General features: G+C 43.0%; 1 protein-coding gene across 3 annotated transcripts in view; it reads left to right on the top strand.

The window, feature by feature from the left end:
* The first annotated feature begins 6613 nt into the window (after positions 1 to 6613).
* mid2 (midline 2) overlaps positions 6614 to 7207 on the top strand; it is a 141913-nt gene continuing 141319 nt past the window's right edge. For 2 of the 3 annotated variants that reach the window (XM_023411129.2, XM_023411126.2), the window contains exon 1: positions 6614 to 7031. The gene's annotated coding sequence lies outside the window, so the exon portion shown is untranslated. The remainder of the gene's footprint in view (positions 7032 to 7207) is intronic. The other variant, XM_023411130.2, reaches the window with a different exon arrangement.

Genomic DNA, 7207 nt, shown 5'->3' with positions numbered 1-7207 from the left:
CCCCCCCCCCCCCCCCCCCCCCCCCCCCCCCCCCCCCCCCCCCCCCCCCCCCCCCCCCCCCCCCCCCCCCCCCCCCCCCCCCCCGCCCCCCCCCCCCCCCCCCCCCCCTTCTGAACACCATCTTCATCACCTCACTCCATTTCTGCTTTTAAATTATCAGACGCTTCCAAATTCCTGTCTGTGTCTTCTCAGTGGTGTGTCAGTATGCAGTGGCATAGTGGTAGAGGGCAAGATAACCTTTTCCCAGCTGACGAACACCCGGGCTAATCTGATTGCAATCTGTTCCCAAACAATCCACTTTTCCAACTTCACTGTTTTTTTTATGATTTTGTGTTTGAGAACACCCTCCAGTACAGAGCCTGATAAGGCAGTGACACCACATCTGACCCAAATCTCTTATCAATTACAGAAAAAACGAGCATAGCTACCTATTGGCAGGGAAGACCAAAGCTTCTCTAAAATGACAATTAAAGCAAAAACTCTGTGACAATAAGCTTCAAAGTAGAGCGAAGTTACTCAGAAAATCTTTTGTTCAGCTGGTAGAAAAGCATGATTTCTTAAATGTAGGCTACTGTATTTTAGATGTTAGATGAATATGTTTAATTTAACAATTTGTTCCAAAGGGTAAAGTTCAAACTAACATACCTTGCATAACATAAACTATATGATCTGATTTAGTTTTTAATCCAAACAGTACAAATACAAAGTCCTGGTACAAAGTGCAGCTCTGTGGTTCCTGGAGGCTTTAAAATGTTTTTGGAACCAGAAAATATTATTCAGGATTTCAATTACGACTCTTTTTCTCAATGGCTTTGTGTCTCTGACCTATTTTTCTAAGCACACTTGGGTTCAAGTGAACTTGAACCTGAAACTTTTTATTAAATGTGAATGTGTGAGTGGTGGAGGTTAGGTTTGAAAAACCTGAGAGGAGTGTACAATGTTTGAAATTTGGAATTTTATAAAAATAAACTATAAAAAAGTGCTGAAACTGTGTCAAGGAGTGAACAGTGTATTTGATGGACACGGATTTCATCAGCAAGTTATAGAGGCTTCCTGATCGCTCAGGGTGTTGTTCAATTATTCCTGCTTTTCGCTGACCTGCAGCTGAGGCGTCGAAAACAGATAAAAACAGTCCCCGCAGTGTGTGATAGCTCAACCCGCAGCCACCTGCAAGCAGACGTCTCCCTGCCCAGGCATTTATGAGGCGGCGTGATTGCAGGATTTTATTTGTGCCCGGCTCACAGACTGAGAGAAGCGACTGGACAGTGAGCTGAAAGACAACAGCTGACAGCGGGAAACCCCAGACACACAGCAAACGCAGCCAAATCCTCAGAGCTGTTTAACAAAGGAATGTTTTTCAAACTTCAGATGCTTAAACATGCACAGTAGGAGGGCAGCGACTCAGCCGCTGCGATATTTACATAATGTATAATATACAGTATTATGCAGTCCTTGAAGACTCCACTGGGCATGATGATGTTTCTTTAGCCTCCGTGCAGGCATACAGCTGAGCGCTGATCAGAAGTTCCGAGATTATTCAGTCTCTTTGTTTCATTAGAGTAGCTTTTTAAAACTGTGAGCTAATGAGCTAACAACTGTTCTACTTTCGTTACAAACATGTAAACAATTCCCAGGATGAAAAAATATCAGCTAAGAAAAATGTACAAATTATTTTAAACAAGAATAAAAACTGTTGGAGGGAGTCATGTTTGATTTGTTTGAGTTGACTTTAAACTTACTCACACTCCAAAAAACTTCAAAAATGGGTCACTTCCTGGTGCCAAAATTTAATTAAGTATCCCGTACTGTCCCATCTGCACCCAGCCTCATTAATTATTACTTTTCCCCAGCCTCAGTTATCCCTCTCCAATTAACTATTCATAAGCCCTGTAATGATTAACAATATGTTTTGGGCTAATCTCTATGTAAATTAAGAGAGCTTTGTGAGAGATAATGCAATTTGCCACTTATCTGCACACATTACTAAATACTCTTTATCGACCTCCAAGGGGGCAGGATTGATGAGGGGTGGATGTTTTACTTCAAGGACAATGTGTGTTTTTCTTTTCATTGAAAAAAAAAAAATATATATATATATTTATATAGAGAACAAGGTCCTGATTCACAAGTTCATCTGTATTTCTATTATATCTTCATTGTATAATTTATCAGGTTTTAAAACTCCTCTGGAAAAGGGCCAAGAAGTCTCAAAACAAACAAACTAAGAAGTTGATCTGAGGTCAGTCAGAGATAGCCTGAGACAAGGTAGGACTGTGCTTCTCACCGAAGTCTATTGAGTGTGTCCTTGAGCTCTTGTAACTGTTTCGAGTGCATTTTCATCCACAAAAAAAACATTTGGAAAGCCAATATTTTTTGAATATTTAAAATCCTGCTGTTTTCTCTTGCGTGTTAACTTGCCAGCAGTCTTCTTCTTCTCTGCCTTTGCAGGTCCTGCGCATTTGCACATTACCAACACCAAATGTCGATCAGTCACATCGGGCTCGTGAGCATGTGCATGAATGATACAAACAAGCCAGGGAGCCACTCACAGAGGTGCTACTAATGGTCTAACACTGCACAGTGTACCTTTAAAGCATTTATGTGTAGATTGCCATGTTTTACGACCTTGACTGTCAATGATTAATAAAGAATTTGGGGCATTGTCAGTTTGGTTCATCTAATATAATATTGTTGATTCTTTTGAAAAAGCTTGAGCAGCAGGAGATGGTTGATCTTGCACGGGAGGGAAAGCAGCGACAGCTGTGCCTCGCCATGTGATTATCATAGCTTTATCTACATGGAAAAAAAAAAGAGTACTGCATTCACCATCACTGAGGCCTTGAGTTTAATAAGATGCTCGGTGTCGACCATTTCTAGTTGGGCAGGTTTCATCTGCCTAAGAGATGATTTTGTTTGTGTTCAGTTTGCTGTGATCAAATCAGATAACATGGCATATGTTTGATATAAAAGAGCCATCATTAATCAGTTTCACATTTTTTGCTGTGATACAACGTGAGTGAACGTCTGGAGAACAGTGTGTAAGAGAGTGTAAATCATCCAAATGTAAGAGTCAATCAGGCTTTACTATGTGTTTTTTTGTTTTTGTATATATATAAGATAAAATGGTTTTATCAATGTGTGTGTTGAGTTCTTTGTTCGGGCCAGAGGATGATATGATCCTTTTCTACCTAAACACAAGCAAGATAAAGAAGGACGAGGACATCTCATCTTCGAAAGGAAAAACACACCTCTCAGCTGCAGATAATGTGTTACTGAAAGATGCTGAGATGCTACTGTAGTTTACAGTTTCAAAAAAAAAAGAGTAAGGTGACATTGTAAGTCAGTGTGACATCATCGATCTAAAAAGTGTATTCTGTGTCATAATACATGGTTTGCTTAGAAATTACGTGACAGCCAAACCCCAAAACTCCACCACAACAACTATGTTTGTAGAAAGCCATCATTAGGCCAGGGGTGGTTTCTGCATCTCTCACTGTCTCCTAACATGACTCACACCCTGACCGAGATGAAACCTGCCTAACTAGAAATGACATGTCCTCGAGGGAAACGGACAGTTTTTCAATTTTTCTCAAACTGGCGCAGAGTCACACCCACAACCTTTTGATATTCAGCCCTGTGGACACACTGTACCTGCGGGATCCAGCTTATCAACTTCCTGCATAAACATAAATGTAAGGCGGGAGGGATTCACAGCACCCCTATGCCCTCATCATCCGCCTTACCACACCTTACTGTAAGTGGTCCTATTTCGCAGATCATATGCAAATATTCATATATATACTCTCCAGGCAAAGCTGTGAGGAGTTTGCCTTCAGCTCCTGTTCAATGCTGCTTCCTGGTGTGGATCCCTCCACTGGTTACTTCCTTTATATACCATCTCTGGGGTTTGCATTTATAGGCCAAACAGAGACTGAGCTCTGAATAGGCCAAGTTGAAAAGGCATGTTGGGAAACACCGTGCACTGCACATGTCACATTCACTGTATAACAAAACACAATCAATAATGATCTGTGTTAGGGAGGGGGATGGTGAGTGGCAGTATATGTGGGATCGGAGTGGGTTAATGTGACAGAGAGAGAGAGACAGACAGACAGAGAGACAAAGACCACCAATCAGTTCCCCCTCAAGCATTAAGTTGTCCTTCTAGTCTCCACCGAAGGAGCAGCTTGTCACAGAGGAACTAATTAAGATGGCAACTTGTACGACAGTGCAGCTCTGCCACCATTCAACATCTGTCCCATTTGTATCTGGGAGCTGTTTGAAGGCTTTAATTCAGCAGATATATCCGTCTTTCTCAGCAGCACACCCACGTCAGCTCAACATGGCACTTTACCATTGGTCTGTCTGATCATCGCTGCCTGAAAAACTGATCGCTTAATCCCCATGCAAACACCACGCTGTTCAGGGAAGGAAATGCTCAAATTGCAAGCATCTATTCCAGGGCCTATTCCTGGATAATCATTATCTTATTACACCACAAATCCAAGGTTTCCATTGCAGCAGCAAGTTGTTTCCATTGTGCATGCAGAGCAGACAGACAGCAGTAATGATGTGACATTTCCCCGCCTGCATGAGCACAGCAGGCTAATGATCGCAGAGGCAAAGATGTTTCCATTCGCCCACCTCTAAATCATGACCACAGGGAGCTGAGGAGGTGGGCTTAGCCTGAAAGGTCTCAAGTTCTTGCTCTACTTCATTTGCATTATCTTGCATCTTGTTTGATAAACGAGTGTGAAAGCTCAGTGCGTTTCACACACCGTCGAGCACAGACAGCACATAATTCTAAGTTGACATTAACATTAATAACACAGGTAAATATTCAGCAATTTGACAACATGTTTTTGTTTTGTGGAGGCTGCTTTGCTTGCTGGAGGGACTAAAGCAGGCTCAGCACATTAACCCTTCTTTTTCATAGAAGTATAAAGTTGACTTTGCACTCATTTTTCCATGCTCTTACTGATTATATAGTATTTCTTCTATTTATAACAATGTATATATATATACAGTTTGTTTGTTTGGGTCAAGCCAGTTGTTGCACTACATATATCAGGATATCCTCCAATTTATTCTCCTGAGTATGAATCTGTGAACAAGCACACACGAATTGTGCATAGAGTGCAAGTACAAGAAAAACAATATTATTCTTTGTTTGGTGTGAGCCCAACTGTAGAGCAACTGGTATCCGTCCTTGCTCTCAACCAAGCAAGATTTATTTTTAATGCAAAGCACAACCGGGGCTTTGTGCACGTTAGCAACTCTGGAAATACATCATTCTTACTGAGAAACCTAAACTTTGCATCCCCTCTCATGGCTGTTTGTGTACTGCATGTCATTTAAATAATATGCCATGCAACAAGATTCTGCTCTTAGTTACTTTTGCATGTTGACAACTAAATGTTTCTTTAAAAATGAACTCCAGTCCTAATAATATGAGACATTAGCAGATGATGACAGAAACACTGGTCAAAGATTTTATCCAGTTACGCTATAAAATAAAACAACATTACAAGAAGAGAATAACAGGAAACAGACTGCAGCCTCAGTTACATGCCAGTACAGGGTTGTATTATGGGTTGTTTGTAGCCTTAATGTTTCTTGGCTCGCAGGTTTCTCTCTGTCACTCAGCCGGGCTACAATGTGTCCATTAAAGTTAGTCAGCCTACTTCAACCTATAGAAGTGCTCCATGTTTTGCTGTCACAGGGGTAATGACAAGAGGAAAGGAGGAAATAACATCTCCCCATGCCCTTATACTGCAGAAATAGATCAGGAAGAAAAATCAGCAAGTAGTCAAAGATATGGTGCCACAGATTATGTCATGTTAGAAGCACAGGCTGAAAAGGTTTACAGTCAGAGGAAATCTCACGTCTGGCTACCAAAACTCTCAGCTCCTTCTTCCAGCAGGAGGGTGTGTGAATGAATGAAAGCCTGCTCAAAGGGGCAATATGTAAGTATTCTAGTTTAAATACACGACTAATGTTAGCTCAACGTTAGCTCAACCACAACGGGTGTGGACTGAAACCTGTTTGTGAGTGGTCACCCTCTCATGCGCACTCTGAATGACAGACAAAGAGGGTTGGTAAAAATTTCATGGATTTTTTGACAGTGCGCTGGGCCACTGATGCGGCAGCCTACTAGAATTTGTCCCAGTTTTCCCTTTGGCCAGTCAACTATGACACAGGGGGAGGGGACGGGGGAGCAGGGACCAAAGAGTGCATTCTCTTCTTTCTTGCCATAGGGGCGGACACCTCTGGCAATATGCTGTGCCCTGTTTGTTTGGAGTATGAATTGAACAGTTGGCCACACTGCCCCTTTAAAGGGTTTGTCTAATACAAAGGTGTTTGAAATGCTCTTTAATAAACACTGTATCAGGGTCAACATGACCTACGTTTTAACACTATAAGGTGTCTGGGCAAATTTTCTTAGTTTATTATGGGTTTAGGCTGAGACTGGTGTATTTTCACGAGAGGTTTCATGTGATGCATATCAAGGTAAAGACAAATGACAGCGACACCCTGAGGCCACAGGGGATGGAGGGGCGGGTGGAGGAGGAGTAAGGGTGCGCACAGCTTGAGTTTGTTGCACGGGCAGTGGAGCAGAGGTGTAACCGATCCCAGCTGCTGCCGTGAGGGAATGAGAGCTATTCCCGTCCCCCGTGGGTTGGTCACGTGTCCTTGGGGAGCTTTTAGTTTGGGGACCACGTCGGGAGGAAGAGGGAGCGCAGCGTTGGTTGCGCACAGCCGAGTTGGACAGCAACATCCTTAACAAGCGTTAATGGTCCGGCGGTAGATCAAGCAGATCAGTTTTGTTTTGGGGCGTTGTCATACACACTCCACACTTGGTGTGTGAAACACAGATCCGTCACCGGCAACTGTCAGCGTGTGTGATCCCTCAGTCACTGACTCGTCAAAACTTCTGCGCTTCCCAACTGTGATCTTTACTGCGAGCGTCACACATTGTTTCCATCCACTGCTACAAGTCGACACACACGGAGCTGTCACGGCGGACCGAGGTAGGCTGCGCTTCTTTCCTGTGGTTTGGATACACGCTGGCTAAATAATCACACTGTTAGTTTGTGCAATGTGCAAACGCTGTGCAATGTAGTGCGCGGGATAGCTATTGGGCTGCAGCAGGATCATGATCCAGATCAGCTGCTTGAGAGTGAATGTAAAGCTTTATCCCCCCCCC

Source organism: Seriola lalandi, unplaced genomic scaffold (genome assembly GCF_002814215.2).
Source record: "Seriola lalandi dorsalis isolate HSWRI2012SDOR001 ecotype SW California unplaced genomic scaffold, Sedor1 jcf7180002054451, whole genome shotgun sequence".
Classification (NCBI taxonomy): domain Eukaryota; kingdom Metazoa; phylum Chordata; class Actinopteri; order Carangiformes; family Carangidae; genus Seriola; species Seriola lalandi.
Note: the sequence above shows the minus strand (reverse complement) of the source record. Positions and strands in the feature narration are given on the sequence as shown.